General features: G+C 36.1%; 1 protein-coding gene across 1 annotated transcript in view; it reads right to left on the bottom strand.

Moving 5' to 3' along the window:
* LOC131688961 (pleckstrin homology domain-containing family G member 5) overlaps window positions 1-18,123 on the bottom strand; it is a 267,837-nt gene extending 249,714 nt beyond the window's left edge. The window contains exons 1-3 of the mRNA XM_058973628.1: window positions 17,375-18,123; window positions 15,952-16,145; window positions 3,753-4,151 (exon numbers count right to left, since the gene is read on the bottom strand). The gene's annotated coding sequence lies outside the window, so the exon portion shown is untranslated. The remainder of the gene's footprint in view (window positions 1-3,752; window positions 4,152-15,951; window positions 16,146-17,374) is intronic.
* Window positions 18,124-20,709: the final 2,586 nt, after the last annotated feature.

Genomic DNA, 20,709 nt, shown 5'->3' with positions numbered 1-20,709 from the left:
TATGCTAGATACTCTCGATTCTACTTTATTTTTCCACACGTCCATGAAAGAAGAAATTCGTGGAATCCCGGATCACCTGCGCCCTCTGGAGATCCCTAAAATATTCATAAGTAAATACCAACACATTGACTGCCATAAAATGTTCTACACTGATGGGTCACGAATCAATAAGGCCACTGGCTTCGGTATTTTCAACAATAACACCTCGATCTCTTTCAAGCTTGCAGAACCTGCCTCTATTTGCACAATCGAACTAGCAGCAGATCACTATGGTCTGGAGATCAATGATACTTTACTCCCGAGCCATTATTTCATCCTCACAGATAGCCTCAGCACAATTAAGGCACTACGCTAATTAAAGCTTGATAATCACGCTCCGTTCTTTTTGAAGAAAATATGAGAATACTTAACTAAATTAACAAATAATTCTTATCAATTTACCTTAGTGTGGATTCCCGCTCATTGCTCCATACCGGGGAATGAGAGAGCGGATAATTTAGATAAAATAGGGGCACTGGACAGTGACCTATTGCGTTCAATGAATTTTATAGCGCTTCTCGTCATAGGACGCTTGCAAACATCATGGGACAATAGAGATCTGGGACGGTGGTTGCACTCAATTATCCCTAAAGTATCATCGAACGCATTGTTCAAAGGGTTGGATGTAAATCGAAACTTCATTCGTGAGATGTCTAGGCTCATGTCCAACCATTATACATTGAATGCGCATCTCCGCCGTATTGGGATCGCAGAAGATAATCAATGTGCTTGCGGAGAGGGTTACCAAGACATTGAACATGTTGTTTGGTCTTGCACTGAATATCGTGAAGCTAGATCCCAATTAATAGACTCCTTACGAGCCCGAAGAAAACCGTCTTATGTCCCTGTTCGTGATATCCTCGCTTTACGAGATCTTACATGCATGGGCCATATTTGTAATTTCCTGAAAACAATAAATATTAAAATATAATTATCCCGACTATATTCCTTTTTTCCGGCGTAAAAAAGCTTTTACAAATGCCGTGTCAAATAAATAATTTTATTCCCGCTTAATTCACCCCCTACAAAAGTCTAATTTACCCCTGAGGGTGATTTGAAAACCACTGATCTATAAGTCCACGAAAAAAAGGAGTTCCCAGCACTTCTATGGACATCAAAAACCCCTTATCTCAACCAGAGAAAGAAACCAGCGCTGGCTTAATAAATTTCTCTGACATTGTGGGCCGTATTTTTACAGCATTAAATATTTCAGCATCTTTACGAGCTTTCACCCATCACACGTGTTTTAAAACATTGTTTTCGTGCTCAAAATTAATAGCGTCTAAACCGTTAACTTTAGGAGTATAGTTTGTTCGGAGAAGTTCTTGCATTTATGGTTGCGCATCTACAATGATATATTGTTTAGTGATTCATTTACCTATAAGTGATATATGAAATTTATTTCCTGAGCTTATGCTTGAGCTTATGCGACCATCCCTGGCTGCTACTCCGTTATCGATCTGGACTAGCTGAAGTTGCACAGGGAATCTGTAGATAATTATGCTTGGGAGTAGCGAAAACATCTTTCAATGTGCAACTCCTGGTAATCCTAAAGTGTTTATTGATCAATACCTGCGCCGGCCAGGCCCGAACGTAGATCGCGGAAGGAAAGGAAAGGAATGGTTAGTCCGATACCTGCTTTTGCTAGAGGCCATATATACTACTGCGCAACTCCACAAGTATCACAGGAAGAGGATATTTTTGTTAGTAAGAGTATAGAAGTTGGATCACTTCTTCTTTACCGACGCCAGAGAGGTGACTTCACTATCTGGACTAGATATCGATCCACCAAACTCATAGACCGGGGACCAACGGCTTTACTTCCCTTCCGAAGGAAGACGGTGACCACAGATTTTTTCACCTCAGAAAAATCTCAACGACGTCGGCTGGAATTGAACCCGGGCAGATTGGAATGAGTGGCGATCACGCTTACTACTCAACCACCGGCGCCGTCAATGGTTAGTCCGATACTTGCTTTTGCTAGAGGCCGTATATACTGCTGCGCACTCCACAAGTATCATGGGAGGAGGATATTTTTATTAGTAAGAGTATAGAAGTTGGATCTACTTCTTCTTTACCGACGTCAGAGAGGTGATTCCACTACCTGGACTAGATATCGATCCACCAATTTTATGAACCGGGGACCAAAGGCTTTACTTCCCTTCCGAAGGAAGACGTGACCACAGATTTTTACACCTCAGAAAAATCTCAACGACCTCGGATAAGCGGTCACGCTTATCACTCAACCATCGGCGCCGTCTGATATATAGAATTTATTTCCTGAGCTAATTAAGGCAGAAACTTTATGCCTTTGGCAAAGTTGTAGAAAATATTATTTCAAAAGAAATCGCTGAAAAAACACCCTGTATTTAACATTACTAGTTTTCGAGTTATGCAACATTTATATGGAAGACTCCTTAAAATTAGTTTTTTCATGATAACTTGTGTAGTCATTCTCCTACGTTTTTGTAATCTTCCACAAAGTTTTTTGCGGTGTCGAATCACATATTGTTGTGAAACAAACTAACATCCTATCTGTTATATGTAAAAAGATATTCCAAATTTTGCGGTATTTTTTAGGGTAACTTCCACCTTAAATAGCCCGTTAAGGAGCAAACAACATCATAAAATGCTGAAAGTACTAGCTTTAAACTTTCATATAATGGCTGACTTGTTTGTCGACTCGATTCTTCCCGAGTGTTAAGTTCAAAACAAAATACCGGTGTCGGGGGAAGTTCCTCCGTCGGGGAACTATCAGTCGGAGTAGGGTGAGTGCACTTTTGGGCACTATCCAAGTGATAAGGTTGGGAGCTGAATGACTCACATAACATAAGCTAAATGGCTCAAGGAATCAGCACCTAAACGACACCCGGAGACGAGAGCTAATGGCGACGTAGTAGATGGAGACAAGAAGTAAGAGAAACATCGAGAGTTAAATCAAAGCTCATAGGTCGAGCCATTCCATGAAACAATTGAGGCTCTGAGATAGAGCAGAAGAAAGAGGTGCAACGAAAGCACAAACGATCCCCCCACGAAGTTATACCTTGACGTAGTTCCGTGGGGAAGAAGGGCGTGAAAAGTAAGGATTATTTTTAGTGGTTGTAAACGAACGTGAGTCCCATAGAGTGTCAATACACCACAGGCCATGCTTTTGAAGCTTTTTAAACCTTACCACAAAAAATCAAAAAAACACACACGCAGACACACAGACATTTGCTGAACTCAGCGTACTGAATCGAATGGTATATGAGACACGACCTTCCGGGCCTCAGCAAAAACATGATTTGCTATTGAGAAAGGCAAATAAATAAATGAATAAATAAATAAATAAATAAATAAACAAATAAATAAATAAATAAATAAATAAATAAATCAATAAATCAATAAATAAATAAATAAATAAATCAATAAATCAATGAATCAATAAATCATTAAATCAATAAATCAATAAATAAGTATATCAACGAGTAAATAAATAAATAAATACATACATAAATAAGTAAATAAACTACTTGAACCACCCTAGTTTGACGGATCAGATGGTAAGTCGCTGGTCCCACAAGCTACTCGTCGTATTTTAGAGCTCCAACAAGGATGCATGCATTGTGCTCGGAAGGATTGTAGCACTAGCCATGGATTGGGTTACTATGGCTATGTTTTCACCCCAAAAGTCACGTGGTCGTTCAGTATTTCGTATATAATCATTCACTCACCTTAATGCATTATCGCTAATAATGTGTAAAGGGGTTCTCGATACAGTGGAATAAAACAGCAAACGTCCGTACTGTATTCGCTTCTCCTATCCGATCTTGCCATTCAATTCAAACTGGCAGGTGAATCCATACCTACAAAACTCCGTCGACGCACAGTTTTATATTCAAACGGCAACACGAAAAGAGCCGGTAGGCAACATTTGTTGAACTTGACAAAAAAGTGAGCTATCGATTTTCGCTCCATTCACTTTCCTTCGAACGCAAAGCCGCGACAGGCAGGTCGTGCTGTTTTCCTTTCTCGCTAGAGTACACACATATATCACACTTTATTGGCGTACCTTAATCCTTCCTATTCGTTATTCCCATCCAATCACTCCACTACGTCGCACAGTGGCGGGTCTTCAAACAAAAGACGGACAAAACCTCGAATATTACCTAATTTGGCTAAAAATCTCAATTTAAGCTAATTTTGAGGTGCTGAGCTTATTTTTGATGTCAATAGTCGTATAATATTAAATGCATTTTTCCATACAGTGTCATTGAACCTTTCTTATAACTATGATCCCGTTTTCATGATAGATTTTCCGTTACTGTTCACCAATGTCAGCAATACCATAAAAAATGAAGATCATTACTTTAAATCCATTGTATAACGCGTTGGTTTACTGTAGATTGTCTAAATATTTTAGACAAAACACCATGCGCCTCCATATCAGCAACAAAGCTTCAAAATCTCCTTAAACCTTTTTGCGCACCTAGGCGCAGAACGAGACCATGATATTCGAAAAGTAGAGGTTATTTCCCATAGAATGTATATTATGTGACCGTTCCGAAATGATTCCGAAATTTGTACAGAATATATTAGTGAAGAAAGTATTTTTGATCTGGCCACCTCAAAAATATTTAAACGAAAAAGTCATAGTTCCAAGCAAATTTACCAAATGTATTTTATTCACTATCCAAGTTCTTTCGTTCCTCTACACAATGAAATAAGTTTTGCTAAAATCGGACCAAAATCAAAAGAGCAACATGCATTTGAAGTGAACAGATCAATGGTGGTTTCGGAAATGAAAATCATTAAAAAGTCCGGACTTTGCTACCTTTAAACTCATGTTAAAAATCGTGTTCTTATCCAATGATCATAAAATTTTGAATATACGTCATTCAATACATGAGAAATTAAGGAAAAATATAAAATATCAATATTTCAAATATAAATTTTTGAGGTTTTGGCCAGCCTCCAGCCACTGTGCGTCGCTATTGCTGAACAGTTTCTGCCATTTACTCGCAGTGTTCGGAAATCCGATATCAAAAAGATCTCCCCTTGCCTAGCCAAGGTCTATTGGACTAACAGAAGCACGTGGAAAAACTGTCACAAAATAAGCAATTAATTGGGGATATGTCGTAGTCGGTGGCGGTGCGGCGGCAGCAGACTTCGGGTCTTGGGCGGAAAATGTGGAAGTTCGAGTGGAGAAACTTTCTTTTTCCGTCCAAGGCTGCTCCTCAATGCCGGTTGCACAATTTTTCTTTGGAAAGCGATATGCTTGGATGAGCACAGCTGGTAGCACGTCAAGGATGACTTATAATTTAATATAATAGTTGGTCGTTTGGGCCCGTCAAGTGTACAATGCAAAATGGTGTGCGGTGGGAATATTTTCATTTCATGTGTGGAATATAATAGAATACTGATTTTATTCGTTGTTCAACTTGTTGTTGAGTACGTATATCCATTTGAAGTTTTTTTTTGAATCCAATAATTAACTCATTGAATGGAAACTTTACAGCTGAGTTTATCAAGTATATAGCGTTTTATTCTGTTTTTGCTTAATATCAAAATTGAGATTGTTTATCTCAAACTCTGGTCTTCTCATATCCTCCATCAACTGGAAGGCTCAGAGATATGTAAACACAACCGAATTAAACTTTCTTAATATTCGCAAATATAGAGCTAAGTCAATTACATCGAGTAAATAAACGGGCGAACTACTCCTCGATACCAACACAAGTTAATGGTTTTTATGTGCCTATGGCAAAAGACGCGCAAGCGGACGATCTTCGTGAAGGCGATATTTTATGAATCACGAAGTTAGAGTATGTAATTTACAGCGATTAGTTTTAAAGAACACGTGTCATTCGATTGTTGCAATCAGTCATAAATCAGTTAGCATAAATTAACACCGATTTAAATGCTAAATAAAGCGCCACTGAATATATTGGATGTTGTTTTCAATGTGTTAATAATTAAAACAGAGAACTCTCAGGTGATATGGCTATTAATTACATAGGAAAAATAAATATTTTCGGGAAGATTTAAATAGCTTCGTCCCCTTAATCAAATAAGGCAATTTAGATTATCTTATTATCTTAGAAATATTGAAATTCGTTCACGAAAAGTGGAATTTCTCAAATTTCGGTCCACGTGGTTTATGAACGGTCCCCTATGGTTTTCATGGTAGACTGATAAAAAAATTTGTAAATAGAACGAAAATTTATTTACAATTAATTAGTTGGTTTCGTTCATTTCACTCCCTAAAAACATGGCAACTTGTAGAACGTAAATGTTCAAATATTTTTTCATTCGATCTATTGGGAAAACATCGTTTTTTTTTAATTTAAAAGTAATCGATCTGGAAAAATCAATTTCATTTCCATGTGCTCACCACTATTGAGTACTAGAATCAATGTGATAATTGCATTCACTCTCGTAGTAACTATTTTTGAGAATAAATATTTTGGAGCTCCGTTAGCAATATTGACGAACATTTAAAATAACTTCAATCTCTTTAATGTAGAAACATCGATGTTGTAAAACATCGATTATAAAAGATCGGATGAAAAAATATACGATAATTTTGTTCGTTGATCGAAATGAAATCATGCGACTGACGAAATATTCGTACTAAACACAAACATTTTGTTCGATGAACGGAATGAAATCGTGCGACTGACGAAATATTCGTGCTATACCCAAACCTTTAGTAAAATGACGAAACATTTGGCTGCATTTACGTAGTTCGGTCTTCGACGATAAAATTCGTGCAATGTACGCTAAAGATGTAAATTTACGAAAATTTTCGTTCATTAAGTCGCCATGTTTTAGGTCCTGAGATGAACTAATCCAACCATTTAGATAGCACTAAAATGCTCGCATCCGCGGATGAATATGAGTGTAGAATCATCAGCGTGTTATCCGCGGTTGCGCACAGATGCAATAACCAACATCTCAGCGGCGAATCGCAACCGATACGGTAATCATCAAATCATGATCATCGAAACCGTCATCGTCACTCGACCTGCACTCGGTCGAAGCAAAAAAAATGCTTTATTTTTTCCCTTTTCTTTTACACTAATTGTAATCATTTTTGATACTATGCCTCGATCTGTACAAACTACTCGCTTTCGATCAAGGCTTATAAAATTCCAAACAATACCCTTATATTTCGCCTTCTGCACAGACTCGATAGTGTGATCGGCCAAATAGGGCACAGCCCAAATCATTATAAATACTTCTGTACATAGTAATAAAAGATTTTTATTGGCCAATCCCGCCAAATGAGTTTTTTGTGCATAATTATTTTGAGAATTTTTCGGAAAAAATTGTTCACGTTACGAAAGATGCTCGTAAATATTAGAAAGACTTTCGACTATGTCGTCAACGTCATCAAACAATTCGTTTGATTAATGAAACAGATTCGTAGTAAGCCTATGAAAGTCGTTTCGTGGTTTTTACGAAAGACTCTTAATAAAAATAAAAACATTTCCATAGAACTACGAATAATTCATCATATGTACAAAAAATTGTATATTTTTCGAAAGTTTTCCATACGAAACCTATTGGTAGCATGAATACATTATCTCAATGTAGATTTAACTCTCCAGAAGTCACTATGTGCATAACGTTGTCAAATCCAAGCGAAATCATTTCAGAGCTGAAGGCGGTTGCCTAAATGTAGGTAATAGCGCAATTGCTAGATATATTAGGATGATTTTTATTTACATTTATCTATAAGAGCTTTCAAATTTCTAACCCTATTTGCGGGGTTAGTGAACCGAACCCAGATAAACTGCACATAAGGCAATCGACTACCCAAATACGCTATGTCATCTCTGTGTGAACCCAATGAGGCGTAAATACGTTAGGCATACAGACGTTTGACATACGTATGGTGAGAATAATGAACGTTAGGCATAATGTACGATTGGTATAATGGACGATAGGTATACATTATCATGTACCACTTAACAAAACCTTTTTTCGGCGGTGGTGGCCTCGGGTGGTAAGATGTTGAATGTTTGTACTTTATTTGGTGCTGTAGATTTACTCTGGAAGCTGATTGAACTCGATCAGCGTTTTGTTCTGTTGTACTTGTTGAATTTTTCGCTCGAATAAAAGAAGCAGACGACTTGGCATGCGGGAGACTCAACTTGCGTTAATTTCTCGACGTACAACCAATAAATTGCACTTGACTAAAAAAGGCTCAACATTCTTATTTAAGTTCAATCTCGTGTATTAAGGTATGAATAACGCCACAAGTAGCAATTCTGGCTTTATAGCTTATAGCAGTTCGATGATTATATTATTGAGTTAATAAAATACATAAGTACGAAAACTGTCTGATACGAGACAACGAGGAGTAGATTAATTCAAACCCGATCAAACGTCAAAAAACTCATATTAAGTTATCACTGTTTTATTTTGTAGTGTGATGATTTCCATATCCTTTGACAGATTACAGGTTTTTAAATGTTGTGTTCACCCACGTTACAAGAGGTTTAATTTGACCAATTTCAGCTTCTTTTTGTCGTATATTTTATCCTCAAACATTGAGAGTTAAAGGGGAGCGTCTGGTGTACAGTTCTCAAAACAAAAGTTATTTTGTCTTACGATTTTGAAGGCGAAACAACAATAGATCTTTTGTGTAATGTTAGGATCTCTTTATACATTCATTGTGCACGAAAATATATATTTTCACCCACACAGAGCCACGCATACGAGCGTTCCAAGAGCAGACGTCCAACCATTTCCAAGTCGAGGAGTGTCTCGGCGAACACTCGATAAAGTTGTCTGATACGGAAAATTCAATAAGTTTTCTAAAGCTTAGACTGGTAGTTAATCGATGAACCACAAAAAATAGAAAAAAGTTCCAGTTTCGGAAAATGTCTTCATAAAAAACCGAAAATCTTATATTTTACTGTAAAATTCGCTCATTTTTCTTCTAAATAATAGGGAGAAAAAAAAAATTATTCAGCTTTCTGTGGTTCATCAAGAGTTACACATATTAGGCATGAGTTATCGTGTTCGCCAATTTGAAAAACGCGGTTTCGCCATTAAAGAGTGTGCCACATCAAATTGCATCGCGGAAAAAACGCTGTAGAAATGACCCATTGTGTATTTTGCTCTTGAAAATTTAGGTAGAAGTAGTTTAGAGTGTCATGTTTACACTGTATTTTTATCGCTGTCCGTTTGTCGAAAATTGTTGCCGATAGATTGAAATCTCCGTGTGTTATAGCAAATTCGCGCATGGAATGCATGGCTGTTTAAGACAAAAGATATTCAGCATGGCCACCGAGATTGGGGAGTCCTTTCTAGAGGTTCAAAACTAACAATTAAGCGGATAAAAAAGAAGTCGATTATTTTTGCCCTCTACACCAGACGCCCTCCTTAAGGGAGGGGGTGTGTAAGGGTTTCAGCGTTAAAAAAATCAGTTCTTTGCCAATTTTTTTAGAAAGATGGGTGAAGCGATTTGATCAAAACTTTTGTACATTTCACTACATGATTTCAATAACATTCTGTAATTTTTCATGCAAAAATATCTACAAGCGACTCGGTGACGAAGCTTTTTATGGAACGTCTCTTTGTATACACATTCTATGTTAAAAATGCCTAACCCCTACGTTGAGTTTTCGGGACAATTTTTTAATTAAGAGGGCTTTCTACTCAAAAAACGGCAGAATTTTTCTCGCAAAATAGCAATTCCGCAATTTTATTAGCAAAAACCGATTTAATCCACCTAGCAGTGAGATGAGACATTTCTTACACATTTTACTATTGGATTAGTTTGCAGAACTCGCGAGAAGTAGGCACCCAACTAGAGGTGGGATGAAAACAGTTTCTAGTCTTGCACGAATAAAATCTCGAATAAACTGAATAAATTATAGAAATCAACAAAACGACCGAAATAAAAAAGTAAAGCAAGAAATGAAACAATAGGTTTTTAAATTCATAAAATGAGTAGAAAAATTTATGGAAATCAAAATTATAATATACGCGAATCAAATTAGATTAGGTTATTACATAAAAATTAAGATTATATTTAGAAATAGTTATAAGAATAATTCAATGAATTGACTCATACTAACAAATTGAATGAAATAAAACGAATGACTGAACATGAAATGCATAAAATTAAAGATATGAATGAAATGAATAAAATAAATTAAATGAATCAAGCGAATCAAGCGAATCAAATGAATCAAATGAATCAAATGAATCAAATGAATCAAATGAATCACACGAATCAAATGAATCAAATGAATCAAATTAATCAAATGAATCAAATGAATCATATGAATCAAATGAATCAAATTAATCACACGAATCACATGAATCAAATTAATCAAATTAATTAAATGAATCAAATGAATTAAATGAATGGAATTGATTTAATTCATCCAGTGAATGCAATGAATCAAATTAATGAAATGGATCAAATGAATAAAAAGAATGGATGAACAAAATGAATAAAGTAAAAAATAAATGAAATGCATAAATAAAACAAACGAATCAAATAAACAAAATGAGCTGAAGTGATAAAAATGAGCAGAATTAAAAGCATTGATTAAAATGAAAAATTGAGCAATGGTAAAAGGTTATAAATTAATATAAAGAAATAAATTGAAACAAATAAATTATTTGGATGAAATGATTAAAACTGATTAAAGTAGTCGGATTATTAAAATGAAGAAACTGAACAAAATGAATAAAATGCATACAATGAAAACAATGAATGATATGAGTAAAATGCACAAAAAGAATAAACTGATCAGAGTGAATCCAAAGAATGATACGAATAAAATAAGTAAAATGAACGCAGATGAACATAACGAATAAAAAGATGCGGAATGAAATACTTAATTAAAATGAAATGGTCATATATTTGAAGCTAAAAACATGTTTGAATAAAGTAAATGAATAAACCGGATTGTACGAATTTGAGAACCATTGCAACAGAAAGTTTTGAAATGTTTTTGAAAATCCCATCTTCTGAGAAAAGGCTAATAAATATGCAATGGACTTTCTATGGCTTCCATTTTTTTTGGTTCTATTCTTTTTGTTTTCATGCTTCTTTACTTGACAGCGTCGTTTTAATATTATCTGGTGTTTCTACTTTATTGTTGGACCTTAATTAGTTATCAGGAACCTGGAACGTTCAACTTGCTTTGGAATTCGAAGTTTACTTTTTGGTCACATATTCCCGAATAAAAGATTTATGTACAGAATTGAATTTACTGGTCCAGTATTTTAACGCGCAATTGAATATAGTATAGTGAGACAAGGTCACATGTGCTTTCAAGCCCCTTGAACAGAGAACGACAGAATGCGATTCGTGAATGAGACAGGTAGATATTTCAAAGTTTTCATTTGCATTGACGTAAATAGTGTGAAATGTCTAGGCTATGTCGATAGCATAAAAGCCGTGCATTCAGTTGATTGCAATGCAGTCTCTTTCCATTCATCCTCATAGCTTTCATATTGTTTCGTTCGGAATTCTCGTGCAGGAAATATGGATAAATAAGTCCTATACAGACCAATACTGTGAAAAAGAAATGGTTCAAACTACTCAGTATATCCAAATATGGACGACGATAAGTTAGAAGACACATTGTAGTTGCATCCCCCATCGAGAGTGAGTACTTTGGGAGACTTCTTTTCCTGGATCTAATTTGTGGATATTTTTGGTCTTCGATTCGTTATTTTTCATGAAAGTTCGTACCAATACAACGCATGTGCAGCTGATACAACTCATGGTTTATTCGCCTGCGCAACGTTCCGTCTTCCATCTGCACGCCACCATAGATGGTACGCAACACCTTTCGTTCGAAACTCCAAGGGCGCGTTGGTTCTCCACGAGCATAGTCCAGGTCTCGTGGCCGTAGAGGCCGATCTAATCAGCGTCTTGAAGATAATCAACTTCGTGCGGCAACGAATTTTGTTCGACCGGAGCGTCCTCTGGAGTCCAAAGTAGGCGCAATTTCCCACTAAGATCCGTCTCTGAATTTCTCTGCTGTTATCATTGTCGTCGGTTACCAGTGAGCCCAAATACATGAATTCGTCGACCATCTCGATTTCGTCACCGTCAATCCGAACTCGGGATGGGAGATTCACATTGTCGTCTCTAGAACCTCTTCCTCTCATGTATTTTGTCTTCGAAACGTTGATGGAAAGTCCAATCCTGCTGGCTTCAGCTTTCAGTCTTTGAGCATATGTTTCATTCAAAATTCAATAGAGATACGAATAGTATAAATATCGCACGTGGAATGTCTCTTTTGAAAACTTTCATTGTCAAACTTTCATATTCCCAGTTAAGCCAAATATTTTTCTGATATAGCCATGAATTTCCTTAATTATAGTGTAGATACAGGCTTTGAATACAATTGAATTAAAGTTGAATTGATGTAGCAACAGAAAAAAATAGCTTTGTTTTCTCAAACCTTCGCAATTACAATTAATAAATATTTAAGATTGGCAGAAGATCTTATCACGCAACTTAGAAATGGATACAGAAATAGCTGGATAGATGCGATAGAAGAGAGATAGAGAGAGAAAAAGAGAGAGAGAGAGAGAGAGAGAGAGAGAGGGGGGGGGATAGAGAGAGAGATGGGGGGGGGGGGCGTGTGAGGAATGGCAAATGATGGTTAATGCAGTGACATTATTTTTATAGGTATATTATTATGATATATTGATTTCTTACATTCTTATCATAAATAATGTAAGTAGTAATTTTTGCGCCATAACCAGTATAACCTAAACCTAAAGAGCTAAATTTTTCGCTAGATTTTTGGGCTTGTTACAGTTGCTTTCGTTGACGCCACAAGTATAATTATATTAGAAATCTTATATCTCACTACTAGGTGAATTACTTGTTGATCTGTGTATTGATATACCACCCAACATATACCTCATGATTGAACGCAATGCCTAATCCAAGGAATAAATACTAGAACTCACTGTTTCTTTATCAACGCATTATTTTGTCTTTGAAGTGAACTTATATATTGATTTTTGAGAAATAGTTCATTTATTATAAAGGTAATTCACAAAATGTTCTCAACATCGAATTCCTTGAATCACGTAGATGTGTTTTCATACCCCGATATTCAAAATCGGTTTAGTTTTGCCCCTAAAACACCAGTAAAGCAATACTCTATATGAAACAATCTCATTTTTAATTAGAGGAAATTGGTAAGCGAGGACTAAAAATACAAAATGTTTAATATCTCCGCCGCTCGTGCACGGATTTTGGCAATCTATAGCTTGTTAGAAAGGTATTTTTACAAGCTTTCTATTTGTGTGCAGTTTATATACAATATTGTATCGTTTGAAAGTTATTTGCAAAAAACCTGCCGCGATTTAGTACAAAATCACCCATATCTCAGAAAGTAAACAACATATCGAAAATCAAAAATAATAGTGTCAAATGGAAACGTTAGGCCCTTCATTTGAAACTAATTTCATTAAGATCGGTTCAGCCATTGCTGAGATAATTACATGACATTTTGTACATACATACATACACACATACACACACACACATACAGACATTGTCTCAATTTGTCGAGCTGAGTCGATTGGTATATGAGACACGGCCCTCCGGGCCTCGGAAAAAGTTTTCAAAGTTTGAGCGAATCCTATACATTTCTTTTGTAAGGAATGTAAAAAAACCCTAATCGAAATCAAATTGTATATTTTTCAGCATAGGGCGGAACTGTTACCATAGTTACAAGAAATCATCTTTGTGATTTAATAGAGAAATGTTCAGAAAGGTGTGTTGCGAGCAATTTTACGAAATAGATGGAATATTTAAAGTCATCAATCCTTTCTGACCTGCACGACAAGAAATCATATACATTGGCAAATGATTTCAAGTGGGAATCAAAGGCAACCATTTATAAGAAGGAATATTTCCTTAACATGCAAAAATGTTTACGAAATATTTATTTTAATTCAACTTCTTGGACTGAATCAGCACTCTTGAAAATTGGTGGGCCTCCCCATTTTTTCAAAAAATTTTGAGCGTAAGTGTCGCCAAACACGAAATTCCATCGATGAGCTGATGCCGATAACGGGCTTCTTGGAATTCTGCCTAATGTTTAATCAAGAAAGTCACAGAAAGTACATCTGAAGCGCTAGAAATCCGCAAATTAACACAACAACACAAATTAACACAAGAACATATCGAAAACTTCTACCTTCACAGCATTACTATTTTTGAAGAAACTATTCTACAATGACGAGACGACCCCGAATTAGGCGGGACAAGATCTAGTTCAGTATGGTAAAACGTCCCAGGAAAAAATAAACATATTGTACAAAACACTTATAACAGTTTTTATACGTGTTGCTTAATCTCCGAACTACGTGGGGAGAGTTCAATTTGAGCCAATTTATTTGGATTGTAATGGTACCATTTTCGGCTTCTAATATGTTCAGAAGCCTTTACGACAAGTTCCATGCAGATTTCATTTCAGCACCATCAATATAATTTTAATTATTCATATATTTTATCTAAAAATATGATTTTAAACCAGCCAAGTAAAATATTACTTCAGGCTGGATTTACTCAAACAATTTTTCTGCTATACCCTTCAATATACTTTTTATTGAGTTAATGTCCATTGCTCATCCACGGTAAAAATAAAAATAATTCTATACTTAAAATGGTGACCACAACAGATCTAAATACTGGTCGCAGTGGTTCGTCTCCAACAAAAAAAATACTTAAAATGGATAAATATCTCGCATGGTATTGCTGTCTCTTGATAAAGTTATACGAAGACATGCTATAGCAAAGTGTAGTTTTTTACCCAAAAAAAACTCTCTACAATAAACAAGGCGTTGCGATACTTTTATATTATAGTGAATTTAATGAATTAAGCCTGTCGTCTATTATGACTAACGTACATTATACCAATCGTCCATTATGACTAACGTATAGTATTGCCAAACGTCCATTATGCTTAACGTACTTTCGCTTTAGTTTTGATTTGGTTTAGTCCCAAGCTGATTTGAGCGTTTTTCTGAATCCTGCCATTTTCCCATGTCGTATGTGTTATCAAAATCATCGTGAAACATCCTGTTCTAAAGGTTTTCAGTCGATATAATATCCGAAGTGAGTGATAATAAATATAATAAATGCATCATCACACTGTTAGATGGATTAAAAGCGTTTTTTCATCCATACGAAAACTTTCATCTTGTCGAATTGTAGAAATATCGAATAGAGCATTTCTTCAATGAGATTAGAAAACATAATTTTGTTTGAATTTTTTGGATAGAGAACGGGAAAAACAAAAAAATCGGCGAAAGTAGAATCGAAACATTTTAGCTTACTAATCTTCGGCCATACTAAGAATTTAAACCTGTTTGCTGTACGCTCGCGGGACTGCCCACATAAAATTCAAAAGCTAAGCATTTTTATTTTTCTTTAAAACTCAATAGTTCAGCACAAATCAATTGACATATTAAATGTACCTCAACTGATACATAAGGTAAATACCTTCTCCATATTAAAGCTGGCAAAAAATTAACAAAACTACCGAAACTTACAACAATAAACTTCGCTCGAACCACTTGAAGTCCATCAATCATTGGGTTCAACGATTCAGGATTCAATTGACGCCTTTTCCAAGGTGTTCTATATTATATTGTGTTCAACAAAGCTAATACACTATGTTGGATTTATGTGACGGCAGCTAACATCATTAGTTACTCAACTTGGTAGGTGATGGCCGTATAAAGGCCCAAGTAGCAGATCACTGTTAAACCGAACGTCTCGAGCATCAATCTTTATTTTATATCCTATTATTTCCTGTGAAGCAGCGGGTGACTCATATAGCACTAGAAATACCTCACTACTTAAGAATTGTAATTCTGTACAATATATATATTTTTCATCATCCGTATCCTAATCAAAACTACCTCTTCTCTTGCCTTGTTACTGCGGTATAACTAGAGCCGCTGAGATGTCCAATCAGTTTGTTTTATCCAATTCAAACATGATCCCCATGTGCAGTAGTTGTAGAACAATAATCTCATATCCATCGAGATAGCCGACTTTGCACAATTTGTATGTTGCAAACACGGCATGAGCTCACACTATTTTGACTTACTTCCTGACAAAGTCCAATCCACAATTTAGTATAACAAAAATATTTGTATCAAAATATCAGGTTATTGAGCTCATATATCGCCGAATCAAATAATCTGCGTCAATTGAGGCATCTTTTGAGATTGGTGACATAAGGGTGGTCCAAATTCTTTGTATTATCCGAAAATTATTTTCGAAATAAAATGAGATAGAGTAATCAAATGTTCCGCAAACTCTTACTACAAGCTTTTGCAAGCTACTTTGCTGAGGATGTAATATTTGTAACTTTATTGGTTTTACTTTTACAGCTATTAGAATGTTGTATAATAGGGAGTCGCTAAGAAATCAGCTTTTTCGTGAAAAAATTCAAATAATATATTTTTACATCGAGGCGAATATTATTTATGAATGCAGATTAGGGATAGCTCATTTAGTTCAAGAGTTATGAGCATTTTTAATAAAAAAAACACCTCTTTTACAAATGTTGACATCTCAAAATGGAGCAAGTGAAATTCATTCCTTCTTGTTGCATTCGAAAGAAATAGTACATTTTGAGGAATTGAATAGAAATAGAAATTGATAGTATATGACGAGAGAAACTCTCAGAGGATATTTTCATTTAACTAATTTCATTTTAGTTTGAATATTGTGAAAATAAACACTGATCGTACTATCAGAAGTAAAACTGTCATTGTAACCTAGCAACTATCCTTAGAATAAGATCAGATAGATAAATAAAATCTTCAACAAAGCTGTCCGAGTATAGCGAATAGTTTTTTTCAGAGGCGGCCATGTCGAAATTCACATCGGAAGCGAAAAACTTTCCCAAACCATTCCCGAGCGTGGCGAAAGATACGCTCAATTTTTGTTCTTTATGTAATCGTATTAGAATCCGCTTGCCGCAAAAAAAAAACAGTAGCGGAATAGTGGTTTTAGTTGTAGTCGTATTGAGATCCGCCTGGACCGCATTAATGCACCTATTAATGACTATGAAATTTTTGTGGTGGTTCTCAACTAAATGCTCATAACTTTTGAACGAAATGAGCTAAATCTGCAATTATAAATACTAATACACAACTTTCAAATTACTGCAAAATTAAAACCATCAAAGTTGCAAATATAACATCTTCAGCATAGTTGCTTTTAAAAGGTTGTACTACAATATAGCGGAGTACTTGATTATTCTAGCTTATCTTATTTCGAAAATAATTTTCAGATTATACTAACAATTAGGGTCACCCTAATGTCACCTACCTCAAGATATACCTCAATTGACACAAATTATTTGTTTCCAAGAGAGAAAAGCTCTAGAACCAGTAGATTTGTCACAAATATTTTTGTCATCCTAAATTCTGGATTGGGGACACTGTGCACTGTTACACTTCACCGTAACACTTCTGCTGTTTGATTCACCTAATATCGTAACTTTATCATCAAATAATAAGCGCAACATGACGAGCCCAAAACGACACCAACACTGTCGAGAAGCAAACTGTACTGTTAGGCCACCGGAACAATCATCAACATCATTGACGAGAAGGAAAATTGTCAATTATGGTCCTCCAGCAGAAATCAAACGTGGAATCGATGGGAACCACCACTATACAATTAATTCTAGAGCAACGCGACCGAACAGGCGGGAAAAGCGATGACGAAAACGGCGCGGCAGCAACGACGACGACGGCGATAGCGACGAGGCATGCACAAACAAATATGCTAAACTCAAAACTTTTCTTCTTTGCCGAGTCTCACTTGCACGGTTTGAAGGTAAAGGATCGCCGTATATTTCGTGGTTTATGAGGTGGTTGTGGGCGGTATTTCTAGTGAGTTGGTAGTGTTTGGATGGGTATTTCTGATAGGTGATACGCGTGACGTCGGCGGAAGTTGCCTGGTCGGTAGCAAGTGGATAGCGATGAAGGAAGTGGCTTGGTGTTTTCTGCACTGTCTATGTGTATATGTGTAATGTTTGTTGTGCGCGTTGTATCCCGTCTGGCGTTGCGATTTGAACTGAACCTCCGCCAACGAGTACCGGGGGAAGTCCTTCAAAGGCGAGCGCAATGTTTTGGCTGGGACTAGGCTCTCGGTCGATGGCTGCAAAAAGGACGAATGTTCGGGAACGTTCGGTATATATAGTGGCAGCTTCGGGGAAATCATATGGCACAGAATCGTACCGTGTTCTCAAAGAAAAGCTTGTCAGGATTCAATGGTGATACATAAACACAAACGAAGAGCTTTTACTACACAACCAGTGAAATCTCCGAGAAATGAAAGCTTTGTATGTAAATGAAAGAAGGTCGATGTTTTGAGCTGCGAACAATGACACGGTCATGAGAAAGACTGTTCAAAGAGATGCGAAACTCTAGCGTCCTAACTATGAGAATATTTAATTTTCGCAGCTTTAATGACACGTGAACTGCTTACATGTACGGATAGAAGGAAATCCGCTCTGCAGTAATTTGCTGCAAATGAATTTAGCGAGAAAATAGAGAAAATTACTATTAATTTATTCATTTGCAAGTAGCATTTCAACTGTATTTCAATCGATCAATTTTGTGCATTCTAATTAAATAGGATAGTGATCCTGATTTAAATTATTATTACCAAACTAATTTAAAATCGTTCGTTAGAGTAGTGTCTACCATCTTTGTTCAAAGTATTGGCTCAAATGATAGGGTGGAATTTGAGATAATGGATTCGAGTTAAAAAAAAGGGTAAAAGGTTATAATGCGCCTCACACGGACTCCTGAATTATCTGGAAAGTAAAAATGATTGATAACAGTATCATTTCATAAATTCACCGTACTAAGTTAGTTTAGTATTTTTAATATGCTGTAAAACAATAACATTCACAAAAGTTTCAAAAGAGCTATTTCGCTGTAATTTTCCACTATTTTTCTATAAGCTTTTAACCAAAGAAAGAGTCGGATTTGATAGAACTATTTCGAGTAGCTTATTAGAATATTAAAGTTCCTAACTTAGTGTTAAGCATGGCTTAAAACTATGTATACGTGTAGAATTGTTCATGTCTTTACAACGGCTAATCACCGGTCACAACGCCTTACAAAGGTCTGGATGGTATGCCCCATTATTAGTACCACCGCAAAGTAAATATACGATTTTGTATTTTATATAACAGTAATACTGATTTTGTGTGTGACCTTTTTAGCACGATAAAAATTTCAATAATTCGAATGAGGCATATAACCACATTGCACTATGGTCTCAAAGCTATATGTATTTAGGAAGACAAAACTGTTTGCGCCCAAACCGTTGGTTTTAGATACACACCAAAAAATTCTGAATTTTATCGTTGACGTAATTGCAAACATGACACAATTTAACAAGCCGTAATTCACTAATTGACGAAAAATAACCGTGTTCCGTTTAATTTTACATGAAACATATATTTTACATGCTCAATGACATAAAATTACACTTACTACCATTCAGAACAACACCATATGTAAAGTAAAATTACGTGCTTTACGAAATTCAATGTCATGTAAAATTGGAATCAAACGTAAAACTAAGTCATTTTTGATGCTCGTATATGTCAGGGTCAGGAGACGTAAATTTACACGATTTTTTCTAGGTGTGTAGAAAGTGTCATCGGCAAACATTCTTAGAACTTTCTTAACGATTTTTGCAATTTCTCTGAAAACAGACATATGACATTTACCATTCGATTCAGCTCGTCGAGTTCGGCAAATGTCTGTGTGTGTATGTGCGTTTATGTATGTGTGTACGCGAACACAATCTCACTCACTTTTCTCAAAGATGGCTGAACCGATTTTCACAAATTAGTCCCAAATGAAAGGTGCAACGTTTCCATAGGCTGCTATTGAATTTCTAATGGATCCGACTCCCGGTTCCGGAATTACAGGGCGATGTGTACGATCACGTAGAAAATGTCGATTTTAAAAAATTCTGCAACGAATGCATAATGGTGAAAAATTTTCTAAAATGTGACCACCACTGCTTCGATTTGTAGTACTAGGTCACTAACAGCCATTCAAAGTCTTTTTGGTCACATTGGCTACCATCATCGGTTCCGGAAGCCCCGGCGGAAGTATCCAAATTCAGAATAACAGTCACTTCGGTTTCTCGGAGATGGCTAGACCGAATCAGCCATACTTAGTCTCAAATGAAAGATGTTGCGTCCCCGAAAATGGCTATTAAGTTTTATCCCGAACCGACTTCCGGTTCCGGAGTTACGGGTTGTAGCGTGCGATCACATAGCAAATTGTGATTCAAACCGATACTCCGATGAAAGCAAAAAAGGTAAAAATTTCGCTAAAATATCTCTCAAACAACTTAAATATGTAGTTCTAGGTCACCGACGGCCAAAAAAACTTTCGTTGACTACATTGACCACCATAGACGGTTCTGGAAGCGCCCGGGAAAAGCGGCCATCTTTCAAAACTAGCAAACTCATATTAGTTTCTCGGAAATGGTTGGGCCGATAAGCCGGAACTCAAAATTTTTTCAAAGGGGGGACCCCCTCGGATTTTCCTCATCAGTAACTAGCACCATCTTGGTGCAAATTAGTTGATAAATCTAAACTAGCACCAAAATTAGCACTAATTATA

This window comes from Topomyia yanbarensis, chromosome 3 (assembly GCF_030247195.1).
Source record: "Topomyia yanbarensis strain Yona2022 chromosome 3, ASM3024719v1, whole genome shotgun sequence".
NCBI lineage: Eukaryota > Metazoa > Arthropoda > Insecta > Diptera > Culicidae > Topomyia > Topomyia yanbarensis.
The sequence above is the reverse complement of the archived record's forward strand: the minus strand, read 5'-3'. Positions and strand labels throughout refer to the sequence as shown.